Source organism: Nicotiana tabacum, chromosome 5 (assembly GCF_000715075.1).
Source record: "Nicotiana tabacum cultivar K326 chromosome 5, ASM71507v2, whole genome shotgun sequence".
Lineage (NCBI taxonomy): Eukaryota > Viridiplantae > Streptophyta > Magnoliopsida > Solanales > Solanaceae > Nicotiana > Nicotiana tabacum.
The window spans coordinates 78,360,997-78,378,898 of NC_134084.1; the positions used below are offsets into that span (position 1 = coordinate 78,360,997).

General features: G+C 39.0%; 1 long non-coding RNA gene across 3 annotated transcripts; it reads left to right on the forward strand.

Annotated features, from left to right (window-relative positions):
* The first annotated feature begins 1,909 nt into the window (after positions 1–1,909).
* LOC107816378 (uncharacterized) lies at positions 1,910–17,902 on the forward strand. 3 transcript variants are annotated; one of them, XR_012709588.1, is made up of 6 exons: positions 1,910–2,225; positions 2,539–2,631; positions 13,989–14,064; positions 14,281–17,180; positions 17,364–17,432; positions 17,633–17,902. It is a non-coding gene; the product is annotated as an uncharacterized LOC107816378 (long non-coding RNA). The 3 variants fall into 3 exon arrangements; XR_012709587.1 differs by having other exon boundaries at positions 1,911–2,225; positions 14,281–17,198; XR_012709589.1 differs by lacking the exon at positions 17,364–17,432 and having other exon boundaries at positions 1,911–2,225; positions 14,281–17,198.

A 17,902-nucleotide genomic window follows, 5' to 3' on the forward strand; every position in this document is an offset into this window, starting at 1 on the left:
AGTATGGTATATAGTTGAACTAGTTGCCATTGTAAAAGAAACCGATTAGGTGCAAATGGGTCTATAAAATCAATCGTGCGCGCAGCTTATGGTAGCATCACGATATAGAAGGCAAGGCTTGTGATAATAGGCGACACTCAACAGGCTGAAATTGATTATACTGAGACTTTATAGCATGTTAAACGACCACCATCAAGTGTATTATGGCTACAGTCAAGATATATGGACATTATCTCCAGCGAAGAGGTCTACAAAACAGGTTCTGCTTATTCTCCATATCTACTTGTAGGGTGTACAAAGGAAACCGACAAACCGCATCAATCCGATAATCTGAGTCAAACCGAGAAAAAAATCCGACTATGATTTGGTTTGGTGTTGGGAAAAAAAACCCGACCATGATTTTTTTGGTTTGGTTTTAACTAAAGAAAGTCAAACCGAAACCAAACCAACTTGACATTACATATATAAAAAATTTAGATATATTTAATATATAAATATACTTATTGTGATGTAATTTATAAATATTTCTTAAATTTATTCATAATTTTATCTTTTAAGGTATTATTTCAAGGTTGGACTTAGAACTCTTCAATGTTCCAATAAATTGCATAGCCATTAATATTAGTAAATTAAATAATACTAAGAAGAGCCCAAACCAAAATCAAATCAATACTAATGCTAACAAAAGATATTCAGTTCAATATTACGAACGAGAATGTATTGAATATCTATTTTTTATTTTGCAATAATTTAGATAAAAATGCATAACCTATTTTTATTTTTTCTTTAGCGTTTAGTCATGTAATTAATACTCCCGTATTGGTCTACTTATTTTAGCATGACTTAATACTTTTAGATTATGTTTATTTTTATTATGGCTTTTAATTAGCAATATTTATATTATATAATTTTATTGTCTTTATTGTTGAATACTTTAGGATAATGCCAAGACACATCTCATATTTTGTATTATTTTCTTGAAAAATACTTTATATAGTTGTATCTTACTAGGATTAAAGAAATATTTTGAGCACAAGTTATATGTTTTGTTCTACGAAGATTTTACAGGGAATAACCTGTTTAGTCTTTAGATTTAATAACCCGACACAATTGGTTTGGTTTGGTAATTATAAAATCCGAACCAATCCGACCTATGTACACCCCTATCTACTTATATATAAACTACAATTAAAAGTCTCTTTAATTTACGGCCTTAAACAGGTTTCCAGATAGTTGCGCTCCAAGAGACTGGATCAGTGCATTGTGGTAGTTGTAGTTTATGTAGATGAATGATGTTTTACTAACAACGAATGACGTTGCATAAATTGATTGCTCCTTGATGAGCAGTTCAATATCCAAGAAAATATTTGGGGATTTCTTCCTTGATCTTAAATCAATAAGAAAATCATGGGTCTGTTAGTTTCCCAGAGGAAATTTACTACTGATACATTTAGGGGTCGTTTGGTAGGGTGTATAAGAATAATGCTGAATAAGGTTATGGATTTAGTAATACATGGGTTAGTAACTCAAGCATTAGTTATGCGGAGATTATTCCTTATTCACTGTTTGGTCTGATATATTGAAAATTAAAATGCATTGCATAATATTTAAGAAAATTAGTTGTTTACAAAAATGCCCTCCATATTATTTAGCTTTAAGGGACTTTAAGAACAATTTTGTCTTTAACCATGCTAATACATGCATTAATAGCCTTGATATTGCTAATACCATGGTTTTGCTATGTATTAATTATACATAGGATAATACCAAATAGGTTGTATCTATATATATAATAAAGTTGGGCATGAAGAAGGTGACGTGACATCCTTCTATGTCTAGCAATTCTATTTATCTTTTATCTCCTTTTCTTTCTTTCTTTAGAATTTTTACCTTCTCCCTTCACATTCAATAAATAAATAAAAAAAATTGTATTAAATAAACAACTGTTGCTCGAAATGTTTCTTGGGTATTTATTGGAGAGTCCAAACATTCCATGGAAGCCCAAAGGTAAAACAGTGGCCCCTTCCTCAAATCGCTCACATAACAGTACCCTCCCCCAAATATAAGATGAGGCAAATTTGGAGTCAATGATGGCAGACTTTCAATTTGGATTCCGAGTCGAAAATCAGCGATCAGCAACGTTATTGATTGGAAGCAATTAAAGGCTTCAACGACAAGACACTTCTGCTCCCGAGAAAATTCACGGACAGTTCATGACTTTGCAGGTCCTTTTTCTATTAAAATTATCCTAACTTTTTTTTACTCAATTTTATGATATTTATTTATGTAACAATTTGAGAGGATATCACAAATGCTCTAAATATTAAAATTCGAACTTGTGAAATATATACAGATAAATCATAGTTGATTGAAGTGTGGGTCAATCTTTTGAAGTTAAGTTGGAAATAATATCATATTATTCCAAAAGAGAGGTCATTTTGTAGTTGGAATGATTTGCTGTTGTAATTGAATTTTTCATAGTTTTTCCCCTTTAATTTATGCTTTTTGGTTATCTCCTTAATTGTGGGGCATTTTCAGTTTAACATAGGTGGTCTCATATTTACTTGGATATGTCACGACCCGGATTTTCCACTCTCGGGAGTCGTGATGGCGCCTACTAATGGGAGCTAGGCAAGTCAAACCTTAACTACTTGCTGCATTTTCATTTTTGCTTCTTTAACAAACATGAGTCGATAATATGATAAAAGCGGAATTTTAAATAAATAAGCGGAAGTCAACAATTATATATCTTAAAGGCTACGTCCATTACAACTTTTAAAAAACCTCAAATACCCCAAAACCTAGTGTCACAGTGTCAAAGACTGTTTAAGAGTTACTACATACAAGGTCTGAAGAAATACAATACACTGTCTCTGAACAAAGGAAACGAAACAGGAAATAGAGATAGAGGGAGACGCCAGGGTCTGCGGACGCCTGCAGGCGCCTGCAGGTCTATCTTGGGTCTCCGAGTGGACTGAAGGAAGCCCTCCAACTACTGCCCGAAAGCTGCTCCTGAATCTGCACACAGTACAGAGTGTAGTATCAGCACAACCGACCCCATGTGCTGGTAAGTATCTAGCATAACCTCGGCGAAGTAGTGACGAGGCTAGGACCAGACTACCAAATAAACCTGTGCAACGGAAAAGAAATACAGAAATAACCAGTCAATGTGGGAGGGGGAAACATGTTGTGGGGGCGACAATAGTTCCGCATAGATAAGCATCAAGTAAGGAAAGAACGACATAACTAGAATATCAACAAAGAAGCAGAAATCAACAATTGCACAGCATCACCCTTCGTGCTTTTACTCTCAGCCTCACCAAAGCAGTCATATAATAAAAACGTCCACGGCATCACCCTTCGTGCTTTTACTCTCGTCCTTACCAAAACAATCATATAATCAAAATGTGCACGAAATCACCCTTCGTGCTTTTACTCTCTTTCCTCAACATATGATCAATAGAATCGGCACGGAATGGTACGTCGTGCGGCACGGCATCACCCTTCGTGCGGCACGGCATCACCCTTCGTGCTTTTACACCCTTTCCTCACAATAACAAACAATGCACGGCATCATCCTTCGTGCTTTAATACTCTTCCTTACCCTAACAACAATCACAAACAAAGGGGCAAGGGAATAAATAAAATAATAATAACAAAAATCCCGGCAAGGGAACAACATCAATAATCTCAACATCCCGGCAAGGGAGATAATTAACAAAGCAACAATATCCCAGCAAGGGAACAATTTAATAATTCTTTCTCAATTTTACTTCACAATTCACTTCACAACTCGAGCCAATGCTCTAGTGGTTCGATTATCATTTATTCTTTCACAACTCATTTCGTAACTCGAGCCAATGCTCTAGAAGTTCGATTATCACTTATTCTTTCACAACTCGAGCCAATGCTCTAGTAGTTCAATTGTCACTTATGCTTTCACAATTTCACTATACAACTTGAGCCAACGTTCTTCAATGTTCATAGGTCACAATTCTTTCCACAAGCTTTATACAACAAATAGGAATCTTTACCAAGGCATGAATAATACAACGAAATCATGAAAACCACAATATAAGACCCACGGTCATGCTTGACACCAACGTATAGATACTCGTCACCATGCCTATACGTCGTACTCGACAAGAAGCAAATAGAAAATAGGACACAACTCCTAATCCCTCAAGCTAAGGTTAGACCAAACACTTACCTCGATGCCTCGAACACAACTCAAGTTTCAATTATAGCTTTACCCCTCGATTCCACCGCCAATTTACTCGTATCTAGTCACAAGTTACTTAATTACATCAATAAATGTTAAATGAATCAATTTGAATGCATGAAAATGAGTTTTCTAAAGTTTTACCCAAAAAGTCAAAAATCGACCTCGGGCCCGCTTGGTCCAAACCCGAAATTCGGACCAAAACCCGATTACCATTCCCCCACGAGCTCAAATATGTAATTTGTTTTAAAATAGGACCTTAAATCGAGGTCCAAATCCCCATTTTTTGAAAAACCTAGGTTCTACTCAAAACACCCAATTTCCTCATGAAAATAATTGATTTGAAGTTGAAATCATGTTAAAAAATGTTAATGATTGAAGAAAACTAGTTAAAAATGACTTACAATTGATTTGGAGAAGAAAGGTTATTTGAAAAATCGCCTCTTATGTTTTTGGGGTTTTGAAAAGTGAAAAATAACTGAAAAGTCCGTTTAAATATACTCCTCTCAGACCCTTTCCGCGGACCGCATAAAAAGGACTGCGGCCGCGGAGCTCCACCGCGGACCGCAAGAAATCGAGCGCGACCGCGGACCGCACAAATCCCACCGCGGTCGCGGAGTCCCCACCACGGCCGCGAAGTTTCCACCGCGAGACCTGGCTTCAGAGACCTGTACTTCTCTGAATCTGCAACTTTTTTCCTCAGTGTAAAAACATCCTGAAACTCACCCGAGCCCTCGGGGCTCCAAACCAAATGTCATACTAACTCAAAAATATCATATGGACCGACTCGTGCGATTACATCATCAAAATAACATGTAAAATCATGAGTTAAACCTCAAAACTCAACATTTTCATCAAGAACTCTCAAAGTTCATAACTCTTCAACCGGAAGTCCAACTCACGTCAAATAAACTCCGGTTTTCACCAAATTTCACAGTTATCTTTCAAATACTATAACAAGTTTGTACCGGGCTCCGGAACAAAAATACGGGCCCGATAACAATGGTTTCAAACATTAATTCTTTTCTTTATTCCTTAGATAATTCAGTAAAATAATTTCTTTCAAAAATAGATTTCTAAGGCTTAGGACCTCGGAATTCATTTCCGGGTGTACGCCCAAGTCCCATATTTTACTGCGGACCTCCCGGGATCGTCAGAACACGGATTAGGGTCCGTTTGCTAAGGATGTTGACCAAAGTCAACCATAATCAAAGTCTTAACTCTAAAATTTCTATTTCTCATATTTTCACATAGAAGGCTTTCCGAATATAGGTTAGGACCACGCACGTAAATCAAAGTGGGGTAAAAAGGGAGGTTTTTAGGCCTCAGAACACTAAATGCACTTGCAACGCAAGTGATGACCTAAAAGGTATCACATTCTCCACCTCTAAAACAACCGTTCGTCCTCGAACAGACATAAGAAGGAAGTATCTGAGTCAGGGAAAAGATGGGGATAACGGCTCCACACATCGGACTCGGACTCCCAGGTCGATGCCTCAGGAGGCTGACCTCTCCACTGAACACGAACAGAAGGAAAAATCTTCGATCTCAATTGACGAGCCTGCCGGTCTAGAATAGCTACCGGCTCCTCCTCGTTAGACAAGTCATTGTCCAACTGGACAGTGCTAAAATCTAACACGTGGGATGGATCGCCGTGATATTTCCGAAGCATGGACACATGAAACACTGGATGCACGACTGATAAGCTCGGCACCAACGCAAGTCTATAAGCCACCTCTCCCACTCGATCAAGAATCTCAAATGGACCAATGAACCTAGGGCTAAGCTTGCCCTTCTTCCCGAATCTCATCACGCCCTTCACAGGCGACACTCGGAGCAATACCCGTTCTCCAATCATAAAAGCCACATCTCAAACCTTGCGGTCTGCATAACTCTTTTGCCTGGACTGAGCTGTACGAAACCTATCCTGAGTAATTCTGACCTTGTCCAAAGCCTCCTGAACCAGATCCGTACCCAACAATCGAGCCTCTCCCGGCTCAAACCATCCAACCGGAGATCGACATCGCCTACCATATAAAGCCTCATAAGGAGCCATCTGGGTATTCAACTGGTAACTGTTGTTGTAGGCAAACTTTGCTAAAGGCAAAAACTGATCTCACGAGCCTCCAAAGTCAATGACACAAGTTTGGAGCATATCCTCCAAAATCTGAATAGTCCGCTCGGACTGCCTGTCCGTCTGAGGATGAAATGTTGTACTCAACTCAACCTGGGTGCCCAACTCTCGCTGAACTGCTCTCTAGAAACGCGAGGCAAACTGCGTACCTTGGTCCGAAATGATAGATACAGGCACACCATGAAGACGAACAATCTCCCGGATATAGATCTCAGCTAACCTCTCGGATGAATAGGAGACTGCCACAGGAATGAAATGTGCTGACTTGGTCAGCCTATCAACAATGACCCATACTGCGTCGAACTTCCTCCGAGTTTGCGAGAGTCAAACAACGAAATCCATAGTGATCCGCTCCCACTTCCACTCGGGAAGCTCAATCCTCTGAAATAAACCACCAGGCCTCTGATACTCGTATTTAACCTGCTGACAATTCAAACACCGAGCTACATATGCAACGATATCCTTCTTCATTCTCCGCCACCAATAATGCTACCGCAAATCCTGATACATTTTCTCGACACCCGGATGAATAGAGTATCGGGAGCTATGGGCCTTCTCTAAAATCAACTCTCGGAGTCCATCCACATTAGGCACACAAACTCGACCCTGCAATCTCAAAACTCCATCATCATCTAAGGTAACCTGCTTGGCACCTCCACGCTGCACCGTGTCTCTAAGGACACACAAATGGGGATCATCATACTGCCGATCACGGATACACTCCAATAAAGAAGAACGAGCGACCGTGCAGGCCAATACACGACTAGGCTAAGAAATATCCAACCTCACAAACTGATTGGCCAAAGCCTGGACGTCTAAAGCAAGCGGTCTCTCACCGATCGGAATATAAGCAAGACTGCTCATACTTGCTGACTTCCTACTCAACGCATCGGCCACCACATTGGCCTTTCCCGGATGATACAAGATAGTGATATCATAATCTTTCAACAACTCCAACCACCTCCTCCGTCTCAAATTCAACTCCTTTTGCTTGAACAAATACTGAAGACTCTTGTGATCCGTGAACACCTCACATGCCACGCCATACAGATAATGCCTCCAAATCTTCAATGTGTGAACAATGGCTGCCAACTCCAAGTCATGAATTGGATAGTTCTTCTCATGAATCTTCAACTGCCGCAAAGCATAGGCAATGACCTTGCCATCCTACATCAACATTGCACCAAGCCCAACACGAGATGCATCACAATAAAATGTATAAGGCCCTGAACCTGTGGGCAAAACCAACACAGGTGTCGTAGTCGGAGCTGTCTTGAGCTTCTGAAAGCTCGCCTCACACTCGTCTGACCATCTGAACTGGGCACCCTTCTGGGTCAACCTGGTCATCGGGGCTGCGATAGATGAGAACCCCTCCACGAACTGACGGTAGTAGCCTGCCAATCCCAAGAAACTCCGAATCTCTGTAGCTGATGCTGGTCTAGGCCAGTTCTTGACTGCCTCAATCTTCTTCGGATCAACCTGAATACCCTTTGCTGATACAACATGACCCAGAAATGCAACTGAACTCAACCAGAACTCACACTTCGAGAACTTAGCATATAACTGGCTATCCTTCAAGGTCTGAAGAACCACTCTAAGATGCTGCTTGTGCTCCTCCCGGCTGCGGGAATATATCAAAATACCATCAATGAAGACTATCATGAACGAGTCCAAATATGGCCTGAACACTCGGCTCATCAAATCCATAAAAGCTGTTGGGGCATTGGTCAACCCAAATGACATGACCAGGAACTCATAATGCCTGTACCGAGTGCGGAAAGCTGTCTTAGAGACATCGGATGCCCTAATCCTCAACTGATGGTATCCAGATCTTAAATCATTCTTTGAAAACACCTTGGCACCCTGAAGCTGATCAAACAAATCATCGATTCTCGTCAATAGATACTTATTCTTGATTGTAACCTTGTTCAACTGTCGGTAATCAATACACATTCTCATCGATCCGTCCTTCTTCTTAACAAACAACACCGGCGCACCCCAAGGAGAAACACTGGGTCTAATAAAACCCTTCTCAAGTAAGTCTTGCAATTGTTCCTTCAACTCTTTCAACTCCGGCGGGGCCACACGATACGGCGGGATAGAAATGGGCTGAGTGCCCGGAGCCAAATCAATGGAAAAGTCAATATCCTTGTCGGGTGGCATACCCGACAGGTCTGAAGGGAAAACATCAAGAAACTCTCGAACAACGGGCACAGAATCAATAGAAGGGACCTCAGCACTAGAATCACGAACATATGCCAAATAGGCCAAACACCCCTTCTCGACCATACGCCGAGCCTTCACATACGAGATAACACTGCGGGTAGAATGAACAGGAGTCCCTCTCCACTCTAAACGAGGCATACCTCGTAAAGCTAAGGTCACAGTCTTGGCATGACAGTCCAAGATAGCGTGGTAAGGTGATAACTAGTCCATCCCCAATATAATATCGAAATCGACCATGTCTAGAAGCAACAAATCCACACGAGTCTTAAGACCTCCAATCACCACAATACAAGAACGATGGACTCGATCTACCATAATAGAATCACCCACCAGTGTAGACACATAAACAAGAATACTGAATGAATTACTAGGCATGACCAGATACGGTGCAAAATAAGATGACACATACAAGTAGGTAGACCCTGGATCAAGTAACACTAAAGTATCTCTATCACAAACCAGAATAGTACTTGTAATGACTGCATCTGAAGCCTCAGCCTCGGGCCTGGCTGGAAGGGCATAACATCGGGGCTGGGCCCCACCACCCTAAATTACATCTCTGGGACGGCCTGCAGCTGGCTGGCCTTCACCTCTGGCCGCCTGAGCTCCACTTCTAGTATCTTTACCTCCACCTCTATCACCTCTACCCCTACCTCTAGCTGGCTAGGCGGGCTGTGGAACACCTGGTGCCTGTACCATAGCACGAGGACCCTGATGCTGAGAGCTATTTGGTGCTCGAGGGCAAAACCTAGCAATGTGACCCGGATCACCACACGTGTAACAAGCCCTCGGCTGCTGAGACTGCTGGCCCTGACGACCTGAATGACCACCCTGGAAACTCTGAAGCGGCGGTGCACTAATAGGAGTAGGTGGTGCACTGTAGGACTGCTGATCGGGATACTGCGTCTGGGGACCACAACCACCTGGAGTACCCTGAGAAACCTGGAGCGCTGACTGAAAGGGCCTAGGAGGATGGCCTCTACCATACGAATCTCGACCTCCGGATGAGGTACCACTGAATCGGCCTGAATGACGGGGCCTCTTGTCTGACCCATGACCGTCTTCCTGTGACAGAACCATCTCAACTCTACGGGCCACATTGGCTGCCTCCTGAAAAGTAATCTCACTTCCAGCCTCTCTAGCCATCTGAAGATGAATTGGCTGAATAAGGCCGTCAAAATACCTCCTCGCCCTCTCTCTCTCGGTGGGGAGTATGATGAGAGCATAATGAGCTAAGTCGATGAACCTAGTCTCATATTGGGTAACAGTCATGGAACCCTGCTAGAGGCGTTCAAACTGCCTCCGATAGGCCTCTCTCTGAGTAACGGGGAGAAACTTCTCAGGAATAACATTGTAAACTGCTCCCAAGTTAAGGCTGGCGATCGGGCTGGTCTCGCTAAGCAATAATCCCTCCACCAAGTCTTGGCAGATCCAGACAAGCGAAATGTAGCAAAATTGACCCCATTGGTCTCAACAATGCCCATGTTTCTGAGAACCTCGTGGCAGTTGTCTAGATAATCCCGAGGATCCTCAGTAGATACACCGCTGAAAGTAGAAGTGAAGAGCTTGTTGAACCTATCCAGTCTCCACAAAGCATCGACGAACATAACCATTCCATCACCGGTCTGAGCTACCACACCTGGCTGTACTGCTCCAGCTCGCTGAATCGCTGGAGTCTGCATCTGAGGAGCTACCTGCTCTGGAGTGCGAGTAGCAGGAGTCTGGGCCCCTCCTCCAGCCTGAGAGACGGCTGGTGCTACAGGAAGCAAGCCTGCCCAGGTGACACTCTCCATGAGGCCCACTAATCGGACCAGAGCATCCTGAAGAACTAGGGTAGTAATAAACCCCTCTAGGACCTGAGCTGGGCCCACCGGAACTACTGGAGCCGGAACCTCCTCATCAAAATCAACCTGAGGCTCCGTCACTGGGGCTGAGATCTGCCCCTACCTCGGCCTCTAGCACGGTCTCGGCCTCGCCCTCTGCCCCTCGTGGGAGCTGTTGTCGGGGGCTCGGGATGCTGAGCGGAGGATGAGGAAGCGTGTGTTCTCGCCATCCGTGAAAGAACAAAGTTGAAGTTCAATTAGCATTGAGTAACAAAACCGCACGATAGGAAAGAATAAATGTGAAGTTTTTTCCTAACTCTGTAGCCTTTGGGGGATAAATACAGACGTCTTCGTACCGATCCCTCAAACTCTACTAAGCTTGTCTGTGAACTTTGAGACCTATGTAACCTAGAACTCTGATACCAACTTGTCACGACCCGGATTTCCGACCCTCGGGAGTCTTGATGGCGCCTACTAATGGGAGCTAGGCAAGCCAAACCTCACCTACTTGCTGCACTTTCATTTTTGCTTCTTTAACAAACACGAGTCAATAATATGATAAAAGCAGAATTTTAAATAAATAAGCGGAAGTCAACAATTATATATCTTAAGTCTACGTCCATTACAACTTTTAAAAAACCTCAAATACCCCCAAAACCTAGTGTCACAGTGTCACAGACTGTCTAAGATTTACTACATACAAGGTCTGAAGAAATACAATACACTGTCTCTGAACAAAGGAAATGAAACAGGAAATAGAGATAGAGGGAGGCGCTAGGGCCTGCGGACGCTTGCAGGTCTACCTTGGGTCTCCGAGTGGACTGAAGGAAGCCCTCCAACTACTGTCCGAAAGCTGCTCCTGGATCTGCACAGTGCAGAGTGTAGTATCAGCACAACCTACTTCATGTACTGGTAAGTGTCTAGCCTAACCTCGGCGAAGTAGTGACGAGGCTAGGACTAGACTACCAAATAAACCTATGCAGTTCATATATATATATATATCGGAAAAGAAATACAGAAATAACCAGTCAATGTGGGAGGGGGAAACATGCTGTGGGGGCGATAATAGTTTCGCATAGATAGGCATTAAGTAAGGAAATAACGACATGACTAGAATATCAAAAAAGAAGCAGAAATCAACAATTGCACGGCATCACCCTTCATGCTTTTACTCTCAACCTCACCAAAGCAGTTATATAATTAAAACGTGCACGACATCACCCTTCATGTTTTTACTCTCGTCCTCACCAAAACAATCATATATTCAAAATGTGCATGGCATCACCCTTCATGCTTTTACTCTTTTTCCTCAACATATGATCAATAGAATCGACACGGAATGGTACGTCGTGCGGCACGGCATCACCCTTCGTGTTTTTACACTCTTTCCTCACAATAACAAACAATGCACGGCAGCACCCTTCGTGCTTTAATACTTTTCCTCACCCAAACAACAATCACAAACAAAGGGGCAAGAAAATAAACAAAATAATAATAATAGAAATCCCGGCAAGGGAACAACATCAATAATCTCAACATCCCGACAAGGGAGATAATTAACAAAGTAACAATATCCCAGCAAGGGAACAATTTAATAACTCTTTTTTCAATTTTACTTCACAATTCACTTCACAACTCGAGCCAATGCTCTAGAGGTTCGATTATCACTTATTCTTTCACAACTCATTTTGCAACTCAAGCCAATGCTCTAGAAGTTCGATTATCACTTATTCTTTCACAACTCATTTCACAGCTCGAGCCAATGCTCTAGAAGTTCAATTGTCACTTATACTTTCACAATTTCACTATACAACTTGAGCCAACGCTCTTCAATGTTCATAGGTCATAATTCTTTCCACAAGCTTTATACAACAAATAGGAATCTTCACCAAGGCATGAATAATACAACGAAATCATGAAAACCACAATATAAGACCCACGGTCATGCTTGACACCAATGTATAGATACTCGTCACCATGCCTATACATCGTACTCGACAAGAAGCAAATAGCAAATAGGACACAACTTTCAATCCCTCAAGCTAAGGTTAGACCAAACATTTACCTCGATGCCTCGAACACAACTCAAGTTTCAATAATAGCTTTACCCCTCGATTCCACCGTCAATTCGCTCGTATTTAGTCACAAGTTACTTAATTACATCAATAAATGTTAAATGAATCAATTTGAATGCTTGAAAATGAGTTTTCTAAAGTTTTACCAAAAAGTCAAAAATCGACCCCGGGCCCGCTTGGTCCAAATCCGAAATTTGGACCAAAACCCGATTACCCATTCCCCCAAGAGCTCAAATATGTAATTTGTTTTGAAATCGGACCTCAAATCGAGGTCCAAATCCCCATTTTTTGAAAAAACTAGGTTCTACCCAAAACACTCAATTTCCCCCATGAAAATAATTGATTTGAAGTTGAAATCATGTAAAAAATGTTAATGATTGAAGAAAACTAGTTAAAAATGACTTACAATTGATTTGGAGAAGAAAGGTTATTTGAAAAATCGCCTCTTATGTTTTTTGGGTTTTGAAAAGTGAAAAATAACTGAAAAATCCGTTTAAATATACTCCTCTCAGACCCTCTCCGTGGACCGCATAAAAAGGACTGCGGCCGCGGAGCTCCACCGTGGACCGCAAGAAATCGAGTGCGGCCGCGGACCGCACAAATCCCACCGCGGTCGCGGAGTCCCCACCGCGGCCGCGAAGTTTCCACTGCGAGACCTGGCTTCAGAGACCTGCACTTCTCTGAATCTGCAGCTTTTTTCCTCAGTGTAAAAACATCCTGAAACTCACCCGAGCCCTCGGGGCTCCAAACCAAATGCCACACTAACTCAAAAATATCATATGGACCGACTCGTGTGATTACATCATCAAAATAACATGTAAAATCATGAGTTAAACCTCAAAACTCAACATTTTCATCAAGAACTCTCAAAGTTCATAACTCTTCAACCGGAAGTCCAACTCACGTCAAATAAACTCTGTTTTTCACCAAATTTCACAGTTATCTTTCAAATACTATAACAAGTTTGTACCGGGTTCCGGAACAATACGGGCCCGATAACAATGGTTTCAAACATTAATTCTTTTCTTTATTCCTTAGATAATTCAGTAAAACAATTTCTTTCAAAAATTGATTTCTAAGGCTTGGGACCTCGGAATTCATTTCCGGGCATACGCCCAAGTCCCATATTTTACTGCGGACCTCCCGGGATCGCCGGAACACGGATCCGGGTCCGTTTGCTAAGAATGTTGACCAAAGTCAACCATAATCAAAGTTTTAACTCTAAAATTTCTATTTCTCATATTTTCACATAGAAAGCTTTCCGAATATAGGTCCGGACCACGCACGTAAATCAAGGTGGGGTAAAAAGAGAGGTTTTTAGGCCTCGGAACACTGAATACACTTGCAACGCAAGTGATGACCTTTTGGGTCTTCACAGGATAAGGTTACAGTTTATGTAGGATGTTAAAAATCATTAAAAGATGGTAGAATCATGAAAAGATGTTTAATTAGTAAAGATTAATTTTTTTTATTAACTTATAACATTAATTTTTAACTATATTTATTAGATGGGAATAGAGATGCTCTAACCTTGAAAGAGACTCTGAAATGGTCAATGTGGAACAGAAACATTAACATTAAAAGGTAATTTCTGTTAAACTCCATGATACTGTCATGAAGTATTATAATAGTATCTTTTACTTAAGGGTCAATTTTCCTTTCGATGTTAGAATTGTATTTTTTTAGGAACATTCAAATATAATATTGAAATATTGGACTTTTTTGCCTTATAGGAATTCATTCCTCCTTTTACTTAAGTGATTGTCTTGGGCATCTCATGTTGTATATTTTTTTTAATAGAAATGTGGAACTAAACAAGTGATGGTGACACGCAACAAGTGGAGATTATGTTGTTCAATATAAGTGGGTTAAAAAGGTATAGACACAAAAATTGGATCTATTACAGGTAAATGTTTAATAGATACAACTCTGTTACTTGCTTCAGCCAAACAAGCAGCATCGTGGTAGAACTTTATATTTGAGGTGTACTTTTGAGCTTTACTCTACGTGCCATAATATTGAGTTATTTCACCATGAAATGTTATGTTACTTGATAACTGTCTAAAGCTAACTATTATAACTTATGCAAATAAACTAACACGCTGAAGAAGGATATAATATCTAGAAAGAATACAAATAAGGATAAAACAATTGTACTTTATTTTGTCTATTTTGAAGGTACCAGTAACTTAATTGATAACAATAAACCTTGCACAATGCTTGCTCAAGCATTAGCACAAGTTAGCTATCACAACAATTAGTCGTGCTTAGAAACTTTTTCTTGAAGGAAACCTTTGTTTAATGCAACATTTGAACATTCGTGTAGCTAAGGTGAGCATTAACAAGGTTTTTTTCATCTTAGGAATAAATTTATAGTATGCAGAAGGTACATTTTGTTTGAAATTGGTTGAAAAGATAGTTTTTGCTCAGTAAGTATATTTTTATACTCTAACAAAGATAATTACATATACCAGTTGGGAATTTCAGAAATCATAGCATAAGTTTTGTCAGTCAAATGGTTGGAGGCCTCATCCTTTTGTGGCATTTCTTTGAGGAGTATATTCAGGTGTCCGCTTATGCAAAAAATAGTTTTGTGCATTAAAATATAAATTAACATGTTTATATATTATTTCGTGCGCTGTTAATTTTTTATTCTATAATCTAAAGTAATCATATTTAACGGATACTGACTCTTTTCGTGCACTATTTTATGCATCCTCTTAACCGATTCTAGGTAATTTTTACTTCACTATTAGACTGTTTTTGCTACTTCTTTTACCCTTCAAAGCTTAAATTTGTTTCACCTTGGCAATATTTCTTTTGAGAGCAATACTTGGACATATCGTGGAAGGAGGTGCGCTTTCTTTAAAAAAAACTTTCAATGTTTTGTGTTAACTAACTAATTATATTCTTTATTTTGTGACAAATTATTGGAACTTATATGTATGTATGATCTGAGGATTTAAGGATGTTGCAGGAACTATTTTAGAGGGAAAAGCAATCCATCCATTATATTCTCTCGCTTTTTTCTCATAAAGTTGTGTTCACAGTCTCTGTGTTAGTGTATATGTATGAGATCTTTTTTTTTATACAAATTACATATATGTATGCCATTTGGATACACAAAGGTATTACGCAGTTAAATTTTTATTTTCAATCTACAATTTAAATGGATTTGGCATGTAGGATTGTGTCAATGGTCCTCCTGGTGTGTCAAGTGGGAGAAATACCTTTGTTTGTAACTGAAAATGTGTTGTACATTTTATTATTTCTCCTGCATAATATTGGAAATATATCATCAGACATATTCTATGTCGTTTTTACACGATGTTGTGATTGATAGTTTTACTTTTATTCGTTCCATGGAATATTACTATCATTTGTGGTTGTAGAATGAATAGGCCTGATTAAAAAGTGAAATGGGTCTAAATAGAGCGGAGTGGGAATTAATGAATTCTCTTCCTCCTCTTTCATCTTCTTCTCTTTTGTCTTTCATTTTTGGGAAATAATTTATTTATTTGTGTTTTTGTCTTGATTGTTTGGTATTGGACATACATTTTATATTCTTATAGTAATATAATATCACAAAAATACATAGAGATACAAAAGAAAATTAACCGTTGAGGTGAACTTTGATTAACTATCACAAAGTGACATTTTCTCAACATTCATCGAGTGTTTTAAAGGTTACATTTCTTTCTTTTTCCTTAATATGTTATTTTGGAAATTCAAAATACTCCAAGTACGATTTAGAGAAGGAATGATAATGCATAGATATTACAGAAATAGAAAACTAAACCTTGTGTTGAACTTTTAACAATATTTAAAAGAACTATTTGTTTTGTTGAATTTTAAGTTTTAGTATATATAGATCTTTTTTTTTGTTTAATAGTGATGGTATTATTTTGTGGCATGATGTTTTGGATATCATCAATACATGGCAAATAATACAACAAGGTACCAATGTCAATAATTTATATTCATTCAAGCATATTACATTAACTATTTATCCAATTTTATTTTCATCGATAAAAGAAGATTTAATCCCTTAATTTAAACCTTCAAATTAGCCCAATAAAATTCTTGCAATGAAGTAAGGTGTATGCTTTCATGTGTATAAAAATAAAGAAAGCGAGTCTGGATGATTTTAGAAAGAAGTAACCAATCTTAGAAATGCAACTACATCACAATTGATAATGTTATGGTTGAAGAATAGAGAAAATAAAATTATGAAAAATGTAACAATAACTTTTCATTCATATTTTATGTATAAGACCGCGCGAAGCGCAGGCAAATTGACTGGTATATATATAAAAGAGGAAATAGATATGATGACTTGGCACCTCTCTTTTTCCAAGGATTCTATTTATTTATTTTCTCCTTTTTTTGTTTTTTTCTCTTATTTTTATGTTAAATTAGCTCAATAATAGCTTGAGTCTTTATTATACTCTTTAAACCATTCCATTTAAAAACTCAAAATGTCACCTTTCTTAAACCTTATAGCGTTTCAAACTTTTTACCTTCCCCATAATTGCTCATTAAACCTTATAACATTTTTCCCTTCCCCATAATTGCTCATTAATTAGATACATTAACATCTCATATATTGTGTTTAAATGGCCAATGTGTTTAGGCACTCATTGTCACCCTACAAAAGCAAATTCAGAAAATGGAGGTTAGTCCACATATCAAGCATTTCGGTAAGTTTTGTGGAAAAGGTACGGATTTCTATTTTTATTTTTTTTTGGTGCTTCTAAATAAACTAGAAACTATAATTATGTTATATTTTATTAAGTTCTAAGGTTTTTCTTAAACATTGGAGTGATTAAATTTCTTTTGCAATAGCATTGCAGTTTATATCACCTTTTCTCTTTTTGTGATAGATCTGCGGAATTGGGAGAGCATATTTTCCAATTTAAAGAACATTTTGATATATAGCTATTGTGAGAAAAGTGAGTATATTCTGAGAAGTGCTTTTGGTTTCCATCTTTTCTTGCAATTGTTTAGATGATACTATCTCAGGAAAAAAAACTTTATTATCTCCACTTTATTTTTTACATATGTCTATTAGTCAATATAATTTTCTGATTAGGATTCATCTGAAATATTAATATTTTACCCAACTTGTGTTAAAGATGAGGTTTTGTTGCAGGTGTAACAAATTATGCAAAACTTTACTGATGCAGTGGGCGAAGCAGTTGAGAATAAATCGGTGTTATTTTCACCTCAAGTAATAAATAGGCATCTCTCACATGCAATGAGATAGTTTTATGTAAAATTGATGTGTATTCCTTAATTAATTATCTCTTTGATTTCTTAAATTGAAAATAAGTTTCAAGAAATTAGTACTCTTATGATATTCGTGTAATAGTCATTTATATTATTTTCTTATTTCTGTAATTAAAGTAAATTATTTTGCTTT